Source organism: Amphiura filiformis, chromosome 11 (assembly GCF_039555335.1).
Source record: "Amphiura filiformis chromosome 11, Afil_fr2py, whole genome shotgun sequence".
Classification (NCBI taxonomy): Eukaryota; Metazoa; Echinodermata; class Ophiuroidea; order Amphilepidida; family Amphiuridae; genus Amphiura; species Amphiura filiformis.
Window position 1 is genome coordinate 14,893,446 of NC_092638.1, and position 18,407 is coordinate 14,911,852.

Genomic DNA, 18,407 nt, shown 5'->3' on the forward strand with positions numbered 1-18,407 from the left:
AGGTTCTTTAATCCGACGGTTCTTTATTACGAAGGTTCTTTATTCCGATGGTTCTTTATTTCGAAGGTTCTATAGTCCGAATTTTGAAAACGGTTCTTTAGTCCGAACATGAAAATAGGCTCTATAGTCCGAATTTAAAAAAGGGTTCTATAGTCCGAATATAGAACTAGGCATAATATTCCGAATTTAAAAAAAGGTTCTATAGTCCGAAATTGCAAAAGGGTTCTATAGTCCGAAACGGATACCGTGTTCTTTAGTCCGAATTGGTAAACAGGTTCTATAGTCCGAATTTTATTTTCATCATTTGTTTCAGTGTCAAATCATTCATTCTTGATTTCGTTCGATATTTTTTTCATTAGCTCTTTCTTAAAATCCCTTTCTCATTTTTGTTTGTTCTATATTCAAATTTCTTTCATTCTATCTTTATTATATTCTTTCTTTCTTCTCCTTGTTCTTTCTGTAATGTTCATTATTTTATCCATTATCTTTGTATTCACTGTTCTTTCATTTGGACTTCCTTTTAGTCTTTATTCAGTTGTTTCATTTGTTGTTTCATTTATTTTCTTTCGTTGTGTCTTTCCTTCTTTTGTTCTGTTTTTTTTTTGTGTGTGTGTGTGTGTTTTTTGTACTTCTTCAGATTTCTTTATAATTATTTTCGTTCCATTCATTGTTTTTCTTTTCGTTTCTGATGGTGTAAAAATATGTCAACATTTTTGGAGCAAATATCGTATTTTTAGGATCTTTGTTTACAGTAAGTTGGGGATATCAGGCGCGAACGCAGGATTTGTTTTTTGATGACGGGGGGGCAAAAGTAGCGTCATCCGTTTACCATAAACTCTGCTATTATCTAGCTAGAGGGCGCAGTAAATGTTAATGTTATAAAAAAAAATTCGGACTATAGAGCCTTTTTACTGATTCGGAATAAAAAACACGGTATCCGTTTCGGACTATAGAACCCTTTTGCAATTTCGGACTATAGAACCCTTTTTTAAATTCGGACTATAGAGCCTATTTTCATATTCGGACTAGAGAACCGTTTTTAAAATTCAGATTAAAGAACCTCTTTTAATATTCGGATTAGGGAACCTTTTTTAAAATTCGGACTATAGAACCTTCGAGATAAAGAACCGTCGGAATAAAGAACCTCTTTTAAATTTTTTTCGGACTAGAGAACCTCTTTTAAAATTCGGAAAATAGCGAATGCTATGAACACATGTTCGGACTAGCGAACCTTCGGACTAAAGAACCTTCGGATTATAGAAGCGTCGGATTATAGAGCAGTCCCCCTGTATCAAGGGGTTAAAGAGCTACAGGCCTTTGGGCCTTTGCTGTAATTCCTTCACTCATCGTTGTATTATGCATTTCCATAGTTTATTATAATATATATGTATTATTCCTGATATCTTTTATAATGTATTATTCTTATGTATTATTCTTGTATCATGTAATGAGTGAAAAGATAATAATAAAATCTAAATCTAAAGATATTAGGTTACATATTTCAGCCAAAAAACAAAAATAAAGTTCTTAATTAACTGCTTAATTAGCACTTAATTTCTTAACGAGGCACTCATATTGGCCTGTTATGCGTAACAACCGAGCTCATGTAGCCTCACTTATTTGTACTTTTCTAAAAGAATTTGAAGATAAATCCTAACAAATAGGGCATCATAGAAAAGCGAAGACTCTAAGCAATATCCCTGAGGCAAAGATTAAGTTGTGCAAGGATCTATTTTTTGTGAATGAAGTTTTTGATGTTGAGTAATGTTATGTAATGGTTTCCAAAGAAAGTGAATGAATGTTTGTTAAACTCACCCATGGATGTGAAAAGTGTAAAAAATTCGACCAAAACTCTATCGTATGAAATGAACAAATGATATAGTTCAAAATAAACATCTTTAGGATGACAAACAAAATGCTCCAGGAGCTCAGAGGAGATGATTTTCATGATCAATCCACTTCTCAAGACTGACTTTAACAGTGATTACAAGCTTTGTTTCTGCTTCAAATAACCCCTGTAGTAGCAATATATTTCTACTGTTGTTCTTAAAACTTTTACATACTAATGAACATGTGATTGGCAGTAAGTACTGAAAAAACAAAGTAGATAGCTATTTCCAATCATTTTTGACACCATTTTTACAAAGATCAATCCATTTTCAAGATGCTTGTTCAGAGATATTTAATAATGGACTAATAGATAAAGCATATAATGCCCTTTGATTTCTATAGTTAAGATGGTTAACATGTATAGTATTATAGGCCTAAATTATATTTCATTAAATTTCTTATTTTAAATGCTGTCATTATGATTTTCTTAAATGACATTTAAGTTTCAATATCAATTCTAAGGTTTCATGTTAGCAAAAATATAGATTTCTGCATATAGATATAGGTGGAAAAGCTGAAATTGCAGTGTGCATCTTAGTGTATCTGCATACAAGGTCACACTTGCACAATCACAATAGGCATACACAAAAGAATTTGACCATTTCTTTTGTGCTTACCTACACACAAGCAGTGTGTGCTATTTCTTGTTACTTCTGGTTGTTACACATTTGGTAGGTCTGATCTTGCTTATGACCTAATATGGCATTTAAATTCATGATTCTGTATAATGCTTGTATTTGAATTTTTTTTTTATCTTGATGTATATTTTAATGCGACTCCTGGGCTTCATGGAAGAACAGATGTTACCTTAAAACATCCACTGAAGGAGTAGCCCAGGCAAAAGAAGAAATAAACCAAAACAAAACAAAACAAAACTTAATGAATACGACAAGATGTACACACATAATTGTTTCAGTTAGATTGGTTTCATTACCATTGTTTGGCAATTATTGTGACGATATAAAGTTTGTGATATGGCTATTATTTTTTACAACCGAAAGGGCATTTTGTTGCAACTTAGGTGTATTTTTTTTAAACTCATTGCTCTGTGAATAATAATTTGAACTTACATTTCTTCATTTCTTAAATACATGTTTCAGTACTTATATAGTCTAGCACTACATGTTAAAGCAGACGATGTTTGTCAGTATGCGAAATCATATAACAGTTGATATTATGTGAAGTTTGATGTTCACGGTTATATGAGGAAAAGGAGTCATCTTGTGATTGTGATATGGCTGCATATTTGCAACCTGGTTTAAACTCATCGCTACGTGAATCATAATTTGAACTAAAATTTCTGAAATGCATGTTTCAGTAATTATAGTCTAGCCTTCCATGTGTCCATTTTGAACATTTTTGGCAACTTCATCAAATATAAGCTGATATGTCTTATACCGTATAGCATATTGTAGTCAAAGATGCCTATAGTTTTTTGAAAAGAAACGTTATATATACCATAGTAACGGTAAAGGCCTCTGATTGGCTAAATATGGGATCAAACCTGATTCACTAACACATGGTTCAAAGTGTGAAATGAGTAATTTACTTATTTCTCGCTCCATTCAGCCGGATTAATACAAATCAAAACTGCTAGTTTGTCTTCTTTGTTTAATACGCTCTGGAATTATCTATTGAGCACTCTAAAACCTCATCAGTTTTTTAAACTATTTATCTACTATTATAAATAAATCCAAGTAAGATAAATAATCCATAGTAAAGTGCTCAACCAGGAAGGGAGCTGATGAAGGGAGCTGATGAGTGCAGGTCAGCTTTGGCTGGCGTGCATGAAACAACGTTGTAAATAATGTTTTTATAAACCACCAAGTCTATTTTAAATGTATCTACTATTATAATATTATTTATATACCTCATCTAAAGTAAAGTCACGTATACCTTTCTTTCCAGCATCTCTTGACAAGACGAACACAATGAGCTGGTTTACATAGAAATTCAAGTATGAGTGCACTGAACCGCACTGTCGGTCATCTCGAGGGCGATACAATATATTACAAATCTATATGCGTATGGTTACCTGATTCAAGAAAATGCACGGTTGTTGAAAAACATTTTGCTGAGCAGATGTACAAAAGTTAATATGCCAGGGTTTTAACCCCTGAAATCTGATGACACGTCCCTTAATTTGCATTATATTTCATTGCGTACAGTTTAGCTTTGCCTGTTGTTCGCAATGATTATGACGATATACAATTTGTGATATGGCTATTTTTTAAACCGAAAGAACACATTGTTGCAATCTAGATTTAACGAATTGGCCTACTATGTGCATCATAATTTGTACTTATATTTCTGAAATGCATATTTACGTACCTCTAATGAAGCCCCATATGTTAAAGTAGACACAGTTTGTTAGTCTGAGCGAAATCATACAACATTCGCTTTTTCCGAAGTTTTATTTCCTCGATTTTAAAAATGAATAAGGAGAGAATCATGTGTAAAAGAATGGGAACGGAAGAAGGGAGAAACTATATTTTTGGAAGATACGAAGATAGGAGCTTGTGTTGCACCTCTACCTGTCTATCGATAAATTGGTTTCATCAACATAAAAACTTTTTATGGTTCTCCCGGCGGCAACTTTACTTGCATTTGCATTATTTTTCATCACGTATGGTTTAGTTTTGATTGATTCATTTTCCAAAACAGGTTTTTAAAAGTAGTGTATAAATGACCGAGCAAATCTTTTAAAAAACTATTTTCATTCACTGCAAATAAAACATGGCCTTAAAGATCCGTAACCCGATCGACAGCATCATCCCCCCGATTTTGTTCATTGTTGATGAGGTTTTGGTATCACATAATAAATACTATTTTTCTCATTACTATCCTGGAATTTGACGCTTCAAGCCGATGTATTTCCGGAGAAATCATGAAACACAGCGGTTTTTACAGGCTACCATGTAAATAATAAAAATTACTTCGGATTTCTGGGCAGGGAATTAATTGCGAATCATCAGTCTCCTCAACAGCAACTTTGGTTTCGCAACATACACATTCTGTGAAAAAAGCGAACTACACCAAGTGCTGAGGAGACGGTGCGCCGTATATAGTTAACAAAATTCCTTGACGATCTCAGTGGGCTAAATAGCTCCATTGGTTAGCGCATCATTCTTTTACCCGAGAGGCACCCGGTTCAAAACCCGGTATCGGAAGGGGTTTTTTTCCTGTTCATTTTTAACCCAAACTTTTTTATATTCATTTGAAATGTACACATTGCAAGGGGAAATATATTTTGTTTCCTTTTTTTCTGAAACGGTACCAAAAAAACCCCAAATATTTTCCGTCCAATAGGCCTACGGGCCGGGCATTGTACAGCATGTCAGCATTCGTCATTCTACTAACGGGAATTGTTGTTGTTGCTTGCCTGCCCAGAATGCAATTCACGTATACCAAGGTATTGGATTGCAAATTTGGCTATTTATTCACATTTACGCTGAAAATGCTCTCGTTTTTTCACAAAGCAGCATAAAGGGGGAGATATTTGATATTATTATGTAATTTTAAAGACAATCCATATCCAAAACCAATAGGGTTACACCCCTTTAAGCTTGGGTTCAAATGTGTATATCTATACTAATAAAATAATGAGCTCTGTGTGTCTGTCTGTCCGGCAAGCGTTATTTCTTTCTGCAACCATAATGGGCCGCAATACGATAACACATAGTAGGCCAACATACATGTAAGTATGAGACCATATATAACACGAGTGTATTGCCATTATTATTTCCTCTTACTTAATAAAATAAAAAGAAATTTACCAGAATTAAAATTCTACAACGGTTTACCTGGGCTTCGAACGCACACTCTATGTATTCAAAGTCTAATGCCTACACAACTGTGCTATCATGGGTCGTTTTGCCAGAATGGTGTTTGTTTATCATACTTATTGGTTACGCAATAATGTGCATACACACAATATACTATTACTAGTATATTAGTGCTATAAATACGTATATCATCTCCTAATCCTAACCCCAACCCTAAACCTAAACCCTAAACCCTAACCCTAACCCTTACCCTTACCCTAACCCTAACCCTAATCCTAACCCTAACCCTAACCCTAACCTTAAACCCTAACCCTAACCATAAACCCTAATCCTAACCCTAACCCTAGGATCCTAACCCTAAGAGCCTAACCTTAAGACCCTAACCCTAACAATAATGGAACTTCCCTCGGACTATGCGGTTAGTTATATATTGCGGCCCATTATGGTTGCAGAAAGAAATTAAGCGTCCGGCAATGCGTTTCGCTGCGCTTCGTCGCATCAATCCGATATTTCGGATATGTAGTATAGATAATCGGTGTCTTGTTGAGGTATGGTGAGCATGTTAGGCGAGACCCCGAAGGGTCTGTTTTGAACCGTTTATCTTACATATACGGTGAGCCAAAATAAACAAATTTGTTGTTATGGTTTATTCATTTTCCAAAAGACAAACTGGAAAAGCTGATATGATTATCTTGTGTAAGTTTAGGGTTTTTCCAAAATAAAAACACACCGAGACAGTGTAATACAGGGTGTATCAAAATAAGGTATACAGTTTGAAAAAGGCCGCTAGATTAAAAAGTATGAGGTCTGTGGTCAAAATTCTCTAGTTGATAATTTAATTAACATCTTGTCCTCCTATAGCTGAAAAATCACTGGCGTGTGACCAATAATAAGGATTTGGTGGCTACTTTTGTGAACCGTGTATAAAAAGCAGTTGCGCGAAGTCAATAAAAATCAAAACAACATACAAATCACAAAAAAAAGTCCCACCACTTTCTTTACTTTTATTGACAGTTATTGACAGTTTTAGTCTTGGTCTTCCACATGCCCACAATTCTTCTGTATGCAGATTTCGGCTCTTCTCAACATGGCGTTCACACCATGTCTAATGAGAGGCCTGTCCTGCCTGAGAATGTCAACTTGAGCAACTTGTGAAAACATTTAATGCAAACTCTGCTTCATCGACAATGATGAAATCTTCCAGGAAACATAGGGGACGGGCAAGAAGCCACTGACAGAATACAATGCGACGTTGGTGATCTGCTTGCTGAAGTTGATGTCTCCTATATCGTCTGATAGGGATGAAATCGCTGAAGTCATACACGAGTTATTGGGCTATTCCAGAAATTAAAGGCACACCCCCTAAAGAAGACATGGGATTCCCAAAAATTTTCACCAAATTTTGCTCTGGGAATTCCCAAAAAAAATGGCCTTTATGCTCACAACCCTAAAGAAGACATGGGAATTCCCAAGAAAAAGATGACTTTTTAGGCTTAGGAATTCCCAAAATTTTTGGCAAAAATTTGCCTGTCTTCTTTAGGGGCATTGGGAATTCCCATTTTTTAAGCATTTTTTTTTCAAAATGGGAATTCCCATTTGTTTTTTGATAAAATTTTGGTTTGGGAATTCCCAAAATTTATGGTAAAATTTACATGTCTTCTTTAGTCCCATTTTTCCCATTTTAGAAGTGCAAATTTTCCTCCCAAAGGGGTTGTCATTATTCTGGAAACCCTAAAGAAGACATGGGAATTCCCAAGAAAAGGACACCTTTTTAGGAGTGAAAATTTCACCACATCGGCCATTGTTTTATTATTTTCAAAACCCTAAAGAAGACATGGGAATTCCCAAGAAAAATGTCCCCTTTTTTAGGAGTGGGAATTACCCCCCGTAATTATTCTTAAAATCATAAAGAACTAAAAAGAAGCCACATGAATTCACAAGAAAAAGACCCCTAATTTCTTTTTTAGAAGTGGACATTTCGAAAAGGGGATTCTCTAGAATTCCCGAGAAAAAGACCTTTTTCAGGAGTGGGAATTCCCAAGAAACTATTCTTGCACATATCATATAGGGTGGAAAAGTTTGGTTCAAAAAGTACACAATTTTGTTCTTCTCTGATTTACCACCATTAAAACATCTTGTGTTAAAACCAATGTGCTAAGAACATTGTAGGCTTTCAAAAAAATCAAACTTGTAATAATGAGTTATGTTGCCTTGCTGCTGAGATACAGCACAGATCCTAGAAATCAGGATCTGTGGATACAGTGTGTTCAAAAATCATACATAATTTTAAAATATTTTATGACTTTCTCAATCAAAACTATGAGCCATTTCCTAATCAAATGGCCATTAAAAGGTATGTAAGATTTGGAATTCCAACCAAATTTAACATGACGTGAGCTCGGTGGGGGGGGGGGACACTTCAATTTGAAATGGATATAGGTGTAGGGCTGGCACTTTCGCACTAAGGGGCATTTGGTGAGAGCAAAATGTAAAAAAATATGGGGTCAATGGGTGAGAGCATGATTTTGGGCATTCGGTGAAAGCAAAATGTAAAAAATATGGAGTCATTGGGTGAGAACATGACCTTTTTTTAAATGGATCTTTGGGTGAGAGCCGAAACAGTGCCACAAAAACCTCAAAATCAAATTTCTAGTTCTAAATGGCTTCAAATCAGTGATAAATGAAAGTTGCTGTTAAAATGGAACTTTGGGTGACAGAACATGTGTTCGTAAAAAATATGGGGTCTTTGGGTGACAGCGACGCTGAAAAAGGGGGTCTTAACAGCTCTACATACGCGTCACCTCCAAAGTTGGAGTGCCCCCTCCCCCCGGGACGTGAGCACATGCCCAACTAGACAGATATCCACATTGACATCAAAATTGCTGGTGTAGACATGATTAGCCTACGCAAAATTATCTCATACTATGCAGCAAAAATAGTAATGTGTAGCGTAGGTCATCTCGAGACAATTCTATGTATTATGTAGTCCTAATCCAAAAACAGCCTAATATTTCATGACCATGATGACTAGTTATATTAAATTGCTGGTGAAATCTTACAACGGATCCTCATTATGTAGTTGAAAATTAGATTTTAATAGCTAGTCAGTAAGTATTTTGCAGTATCTCAGTACCAATGAACAGCTTTTTAGTTGTGACTGTCCTTTTTTTTAATAATATCACCATTCACCAATATACTAACCCTAACAACGGCCCTAATCCTAAACATAATCCTAACCGTAACACTGATGCCTAACTCTAACTAAACCATAGACCTAATCCTAAAAACATACTAAATAAACTTTAAAGAAAGTATAGCATAAATAAATAAATTTTGGATTTATAGCATGCCCATGTAACAGTGACATTACCATTATTTTTCGGGGCGTGTAAAGGGCGGTTAATTTTCAAGTGGGAGTAAAATAGTCCAAAAACTTTAAAGAAATCTTTAAACAATGTGGGACCATATTTCAAAACATTTGCTTGTCTTCTTTAGGGTCACTGGGAATTCCCAAGTTTTTAAAGCATTTTTTATAAAAATGGGAATTCCTAATTTTTTGGATAAAATTTTGGTATGGGAATTCCCAAACATTTTGGCAAAAATTTGCATGTCTTCTTTAGGGTCACTGGGAATTCCCAATATTTTTAAGCATTTTTTATCAAAATGGGAATTCCCAATTTTTTTGGATAAAATTTTGGTCTGGGAATTCCCAAAAATTGATGGTACAAATTCACTTGTCTTCTTTAGGGGGGGTGCCATTAATTTCTGGAATAGCCCATTCTGTTAAAGGTTGCAGATGGTATTCCAAGTCCATTTTGACGGCAGCTAATTTGACCTCCGGCTTGCCCCGCCTGCAGAGTCTGCAAGCTTTAATAGAATAACTCGTTTATGACTTGCGATTTCATCCCTATCAGACTATAAGAATATTAGCAGCAGATCTTCCAGTTCAGGGCGACCACAATGTTCTCTGTTCAGATTACGACTCGTTCCAGTTATCTGATACTTCGCAACATTTTTGTAATAGCGCCACGTGAAGGGGACGTGCATTTGGGTACTGCTGACGGAATCTCCGAAGCACTTCTGCTGGACTCTGGGTGCGATGGTACACTGCAACAAGGAAGGCCCTTTGCTCTGGCATGTACTGTGGAGTATCCATTTTAATGTTGCTATTCTCCTTGTCAAGTAAAACCTAGCATATGTAAGGAAATAGTTGCCCTGATTTACCAAAAGTCACGTGTTATGTAACTCACACATGCACAGGATTGGAACCCTAACAATGAGGACAAATGATTGTACACCTGCATGTTTCTCTTGACTGCACAACAATAACAAGCACCGGGCATTTAAACCCAATTGACTTCGCGCAACTGCTTTTTGTACTCGGCTCACAAAAGTAGCCACCAAATCCTTATTAATGGTCACACGCCAGTGACTTGTAGGAGGACAAGATGTTGATTAAGTTATCAACTAGAGAATTTTGACCAAAGACCTCATACTTTTTAATCTAGCGGCATTTTTTAAACTGTATACTTAATTTTGATACACCCTGTATTCTTCCCATGTGTCCTGCGTTCGAGTCTATGAGTCTTATCTAGTGACAATTGCAAGTGATTTTATCAAATCAATACAGCATTGATTTCAATCTATTTTACGGGAGATTCTATTCAATTCACTTGTGGTCCTATCCCACTCGATAGCCTTATTAATTCTTGATACATATTCGTAATATCAATAATGAATATGAAAATAGTTCAAAGGTCAAATTACCAAAGTGGGTGTGTTTTACCTAGATATGGCGGTAACTCATTTAACACCATAGAATATATATTTATTTTTAATATACTTATAGAACAAATGCCCTGAACCAAATCAACGCATATTCCTGGGTACCCTCCTCGACCTATTTTGGTTGGGGTTAGGCCGCGGATTGTTGTAGTTTTTCTGCAGCTAGTCTTGTGGCCTGTAATGTACTGCATTTTAGGTGCAAAATATCCTTGGTTGAACTTAATTTGTAAGACCTCATGGCTCTGTTTTGTTACCTACTTTGTCGGAATCTGCGTTAGTTGGGAGAGGGGGGACAAAGGTAGATTGACATCCTCCTCCTAATTATACAGGCTTTAAGAGACATAATACAAACTAATTAGCATTATTCAATAAAGGTGTTCTGGGTGTCATTCAATACACATAAGTATTGTTTACCATCTTCAATAGTAATATGCATAAACTTGCATAATAATTTATGCTGATCGTGTAAAATTCAAAATTAGAGCCCTCTCTAGTTCGATCACTTCATAATGTACTTTGATGCATTTTAAGTTTGTTGAAATGTCCAAGAAGTCAAATAATGTGGCCAGTGTTTCTAAATATGAACATGTACTTCTCTTGTTCAAAATTTATTGACCTGACCAAGATTATCTTGACCTGACTAAGATTATCTTGACCTGACCAAGATTATCTTGACCTGTCCACATTACTTGATATAATCGACAGACTTTGAACAAAAGAAATACAATAGATAACGGAACAAAAGAAGAGGGCTAGACGTATATAGATAGATATCGGGCATTCCATGTTTATGGGGTGGTTTGAAAGGTCATCGGAGGTCAAGGTCAAAGGTCAAAATTTCAAATTTGTCCGATCGGGCCCAAACTAGGTAGGTGAAATCATTGATACGAGGGGAATATATGCCCAAAATAAAATCGCGGTCAACCGAGATCAAAGGTCATTACGGAGGGGTCAAATTTCAAACTTTGTCCGATCGGGTTCAAAGTTGGTGGGTGGAATCCTTGATATAAGGGGAATATATGCCCGAAATAAAATTGAGGTAAACCGAGGTCAAAGGCTATTACAGAGGGGTCAAATTTCAAATTTTGTCTGGTCGGGCTCAAACTTGGTGGGTGGAATCGTTGCTACAAGGGGAATATATGCACGAAATAACATTTAGGTCAACGGAGGTCAAAGGTCATTACGGAGGGGTCAAATTTCAAACTTTGTCCGATCGGGCTCAAACTTGGTGGGTGGAATCCTTGATACGAGGGGAATCAAAGCTGAGGTCATCAAAGGTCATCAGGCCAAGGTCATCTAGGGTCAGAGGTCATATGGGGTCATTGGGGTCAAACAGCATCGCTATCATGCTGGTGGTGCTCTCATGTACAGCTACAGTGTCCTTGCAGCTGCAGGTGCCCTAGTTTAATTATAAAAATGGTGAACTTTCAAATTTTATCACTCTTAACGTGTTTTAAATCTTTAACTGTTTAATTGGTCAAATGTGTATTTAATCGAAACAATGGTGACATTTCCTGTTATATAAATTCTCAAATCTTTTATTGTTTAATATTTTTGGAGACATGTCCTTATGCTGGTATTTTGACTCGTATCATGGCATTGTTTTGAAAATCTAGAATTGTTTTGAGAAAAAAACTATCACAAGTTTTGTTTGCGTTTGCTTAAAAATTTGTTTATTATTACTTTAATTTGATATTTTATAAACGTACGTATATGACTTTGGTGTGTTATATTCATTCATCTTTATTTCTTTATTACACCACAACAATTAACACATACATTGAATGAGGAGGTTCTCGGAAGGCCGGATTGCCTGTATTAAGAACCCCCTGTCCTAACCTTTTAGGACAGCAAACCTATATAACAATAGGGTTAAAGTCCCTAACAAAACATCAATTTCTGAAACTGACGCTGATTTGAAGAAATCAAATGACGACTTTTCCTCAAAGCCTTATGGAAGGGACAAGTCTGATAAGAGCGTTTGTAACAGGAAAAACCTAATGAACTGCAAGAGGATGCAAAGTTCACCTACCATGACATGACTAATAGGAATGGGAAGTTCTTGGTTGATCTGGCAATTGAAAGGAACCTGATTTGTGCTAACACTTATTTTAGGACTGTGGACTTTCTGCAGCCCAGCAGGAAGCGAGTACCAACTGGATTATATCCTTCTTCGTAAAAAAATGGAGAAACAGCCTACTAAATGCAGAAGCATACAATACATTCTCAAGTGTAGGATCAGATCATAGAATTGTGACATCAAGGATCAGACTCAGCCTGAGAAAGACCAAGACCCTGCCTAGAGGGAAGAACCATGACTGGAAAACACTCTGCTCAGACTCCAAGCTTCAGGAGCTATATACTGTTGAAGTACACAACAGGTTTCAACCCTTGGAGGAAGTGGAGGAAACAGCTACTGAGAGGTATGAAATATTCATAAAAGCCAACAGGGAAGCAGCAGAAAAGGTGATACCAGTTAAAAAGAAGAATAGGAAGGTGCGGCTTTCAAGTGATATCAGAGTGATGAGAGCAAGAGATGACATCAGAGAAACCTATGATGCGTACCAGTTGGATGCAACTGAGGAAAACAGACACAGATATAAGGAAGCCAAGGCAAACTTAGAGGAAGCATATAATACTGCTACGGAAGAAGATGAGTAAAAGGCTAAGAGCAGTTGAGGAAGCGCATGACAACTGCAAGCATGGATAAAGCTGGAAGCTAATTAATGAAATAACTGGAAGGAAAGCATCAATGAAAGGTCAGCTGAGGGGAGACACACAGAATGAAAGGATTAGCAACTGGTTCACCCACTTTAAAGATCTTCTAGGTAGCCCTCCAGAAATAGATGGAGAAGATGAGGATATTGTACAGGTGGCCAAGGATCTAAACATCAATGTGGCACCATTTAGTTAGGAGGAATATGCAAAGGCAAAGTCTGCACTAGTAGAAGGGAAGAGTTGTGAAGAGGATGGCATTCCACCAGAGGTACTTAAAAGATGTGATCTGGATGGCATAGTGTTGGAGTTTTGCAACAATGCACTGATTAAAGGAAGCAAGCCTGACCAGTGGTCTATCCTCAACATAGTACCAATTCCTAAGTCAGGAGATCTTAGTCAAGCAGGAAACTATCGAGGGATGAGCTTAAGCTCAGTTGTAGCCAAGATATTCAACAAAATTATTCTCAATAGGATCAGGCCTGAAGTAGACAAAGTGCTTAGGATCAATCAGAATGGTTTCAGGGTCGGCCGAACAACAGTAAGCCACATACTGGCCCTAAGGAGGATCATTGAAGGAGTGAAGGCTAAAAACCTGCCTGCAATAATAACTTTCATAGACTTCAGGAAAGCCTTTGATACCATTCATAGAGGAAAGATGCTGCAGATTCTCAAAGCCTATGGAATCCCTAATCAACTTGTGGAAGGTATAGCAAGAATGTATGAAGATACCAAGGCAAAAGTAGTTTCTCCAGATGGAGAAACTGATCTGTTTGGTATACTTGCTGGTGTACTGCAAGGAGACACCCTTGCCCCATACCTCTTTGTGGTGGTTTTGGACTACGCATTGAGGGAGGCAGTCGAAGGCAGAGAAGAGCAGCTTGGATTCCAGCTGGAAAAGAGAAGAAGCAGACGAATAGGACCTGAAGTGCTAACAGATTTAGACTTTGCAGACGACATAGCCCTACTTTCAGAGGAAATCCATCAAGCAAAGGGTTGAATCATCTGTTGGAAAAGTTGCCCTCAAAATGAATGCTTCAAAAACAAAGTTATGTCTTTCAACCATAGTCAAGAGATATCTATGCAGACAAACAATTGCACCAAACTAGAAGAGGTGGGCGACTTCAAGTATCTGGGTGCATGGATGGCTAGCACGGAAAAAGACGCAAAAACACGCAAAGCAGCTGCATGGAGAGCATGTAACAGCCTCAACAAAATCTGGAGGTCAACTCGCAAGGAAATTCAAGACTCGTTTATTTTCTGCTACCGTTGAATCTGTACTAACCTATGGATGTGAAGCATGGACCATGTCTCCCAGACTATGTAAAGAACTTGATGGTTGCTACACAAGAATGCTTAGAGCAGTTTACAACATCAATTTGAAGCAGCACATCACAAACAAAGAGCTGTATGGGGACCTACCGAAACTTTCACAGAAGATCAGAGAGAGGAGGACACGTTCGCTGGGCATGCATACAGAAGCAAAAATGAGCCTGTAGCCAAGCTGATCCATTGGACACCAGAACATGGAAACAGAAAACCTGGTAGACCCCCTCTAACATACGTGGATGTATTGAAACAGGACACTGGACTGGATGTTATGGCTTTGGGAACGGCCATGCAGGACAGAAGGGTTTGGCGTGCTGTTGTAGTTCGAGGACAACACTCATCTTAAGCAAAGTCCTAACCTTAAAAAGTTACAACAACAACGAAATATACTACATTAACTATATTACAGATAATACGATACACAATTAAATTACTTTAAGCCGTACAAGGAAATTTGATAAAACACTAAATGTAATTAGGAATAATATTATCTTTCACTTTGGTTTTGAAATGCTTGATCGTACTTATAGTCGTTATATGTTTCTCAAGTGAATTCTACTTAATTGGCCCCGCTGTTTTTAAGGTTTTATGAGCGAAAGTCGTTTTAGATTGAGGAATCTGGTAATCTTCAGATTTCACACCACCAAATAGTATATATGGTTGTGCGCCCTTGAATTTCACTTCTCAGAAAAACCCATTGATTCTGAATATAAGCATTAAAATGAGCAGAAATTTGCATAATTTTAGCCAAATTTGGATTGGTCATGATTAGTAATATTAATTCCTGCAAGTGTACCACAGATGGGAGAGATCGAATAACTTTTAATGATTTTAAGCAGCCTTTTCTTTACAGAAACACCGGCATGGTTTTGCCTGAAAAATAGGAAATTCCCAGACATCGTAGACTTTGAGGGCCAGTCGTAAAAAATAATGACGGTCAACCTATATTTTTTCCCAGCCAGAGGGATCAGGCAAGGGCTGATTTCAACCATCATAGCTGTCGCTTAAAACTGAGTCGCTCCTGTGAAGAAAAAATGACGTTTTCTTAAGGCAAATTTAGCACATATCTCTATGGGACTCTGATTTGGTGGTGTGAGATCTGAATGGAGCTGTGTGTGTGAGTCTCAACTTTTGATTGAGCAAGTTAGCCCTGTGCCTAATTCGTGTTTGGATTCACCGAAGAAGTGCATTGACTGAATTTATGTAATTAAAGGCTAAAATTGAAGAGAACTGCAACATTTGCTACTAATATACCAGTGCTAAGGTGAGTTTATGACCCAAAATGTGTGTTTGAGTGAAAGATTCCATTTCGTAGAGTGACTTAGGCCCATGCAATGTAATCATAATATTTTGTAAGCTTACATTATCAATGGCATGCAATGACTCAGTGCCAGATAGAGAAGACATTGCAGTATGGTGCTAGGGTACTGGTCGGAACTCATGAAATAGGCGCCTGGATCAGGTAAGCTTACGGTTTGTGGGTTGGTGGGGGGTAGGCTAATTAAGCTTATGATTCCACTACTGGTAACCCAGGTAATGTTTACAATCATGATGGTATGCAATGACTCAGTGCCAGATGTATAAGACATCAGTATATGGTGGCACGTGGGCTAGGGCACTGGTTGGAGCTCATAAAATGTGTCCATGGATCAGGTAAGCTTAGGGGGGGGGGGGGGTTAGACTTAAGATTTCACTAATAGGCCATATAATTCAACACTTATAATTCAGACATTGTGGGCATGTTCTTCTTTGTTTTTGTGTGTCTGCCTGGTTACTTGTCCCTCTTGACTGTAAATTGCTGAAAGCCTAAGTCTTGGTGAATTTTAACATGGTAATCACAATGCTATCTTCAGTAGATAGCAGATGTCACAAACACAATGATTCTGCTTGAAAAAAAAAATTTAACCAGCTTCTTGCTCAAATTATGCTAAAAATAAGTTAATTAGATTAAAATAGTCTGAAATTAAGGATAATCAGAAACATGTTGCATCATTCAGATTTCACACCACCAAATAGTATATATGGTTGTGCGCCCTTGAATTTCACTTCTCAGAAAAACCCATTGATTCTGAATATAAGCATTAAAATGAGCAGAAATTTGCATAATTTTAGCCAAATTTGGATTGGTCATGATTAGTAATATTAATTCCTGCAAGTGTACCACAGATGGGAGAGATCGAATAACTTTTAATGATTTTAAGCAGCCTTTTCTTTACAGAAACACCGGCATGGTTTTGCCTGAAAAATAGGAAATTCCCAGACATCGTAGACTTTGAGGGCCAGTCGTAAAAAAAATAATGACGGTCAACCTATATTTTTTCCCAGCCAGAGGGATCAGGCAAGGGCTGATTTCAACCATCATAGCTGTCGCTTAAAACTGAGTCGCTCCTGTGAAGAAAAAATGACGTTTTCTTAAGGCAAATTTAGCACATATCTCTATGGGACTCTGATTTGGTGGTGTGAGATCTGAATGGAGCTGTGTGTGTGAGTCTCAACTTTTGATTGAGCAAGTTAGCCCTGTGCCTAATTCGTGTTTGGATTCACCGAAGAAGTGCATTGACTGAATTTATGTAATTAAAGGCTAAAATTGAAGAGAACTGCAACATTTGCTACTAATATACCAGTGCTAAGGTGAGTTTATGACCCAAAATGTGTGTTTGAGTGAAAGATTCCATTTCGTAGAGTGACTTAGGCCCATGCAATGTAATCATAATATTTTGTAAGCTTACATTATCAATGGCATGCAATGACTCAGTGCCAGATAGAGAAGACATTGCAGTATGGTGCTAGGGTACTGGTCGGAACTCATGAAATAGGCGCCTGGATCAGGTAAGCTTACGGTTTGTGGGTTGGTGGGGGGGGTAGGCTAATTAAGCTTATGATTCCACTACTGGTAACCCAGGTAATGTTTACAATCATGATGGTATGCAATGACTCAGTGCCAGATGTATAAGACATCAGTATATGGTGGCACGTGGGCTAGGGGCACTGGTTGGAGCTCATAAAATGTGTCCATGGATCAGGTAAGCTTAGGGGGGTAGACTTAAGATTTCACTAATAGGCCATATAATTCAACACTTATAATTCAGACATTGTGGGCATGTTCTTCTTTGTTTTTGTGTGTCTGCCTGGTTACTTGTCCCTCTTGACTGTAAATTGCTGAAAGCCTAAGTCTTGGTGAATTTTTAACATGGTAATCACAATGCTATCTTCAGTAGATAGCAGATGTCACAGACACAATGATTAAAAAAAAAAAAAAAAATTTAACCAGCTTCTTGCTCAAATTATGCTAAAAATAAGTTAATTAGATTAAAATAGTCTGAAATTAAGGATAATCAGAAACATGTTGCATCATTCAGATTTCACACCACCAAATAGTATATATGGTTGTGCGCCCTTGAATTTCACTTCTCAGAAAAACCCATTGATTCTGAATATAAGCATTAAAATGAGCAGAAATTTGCATAATTTTAGCCAAATTTGGATTGGTCATGATTAGTAATATTAATTCCTGCAAGTGTACCACAGATGGGAGAGATCGAATAACTTTTAATGATTTTAAGCAGCCTTTTCTTTACAGAAACACCGGCATGGTTTTGCCTGCAAAATAGGAAATTCCCAGACATCGTAGACTTTGAGGGCCAGTCGTAAAAAATAATGACGGTCAACCTATATTTTTCCCAGCCAGAGGGATCAGGCAAGGGCTGATTTCAACCATCATAGCTGTCGCTTAAAACTGAGTCGCTCCTGTGAAGAAAAAATGACGTTTTCTTAAGGCAAATTTAGCACATATCTCTATGGGACTCTGATTTGGTGGTGTGAGATCTTCATTATTTCTCGTATGGTACTTGTGCAGAGTACCAGAGGATGATTTAAGCACTTCCCAACAAGTCTTGCGGTTAG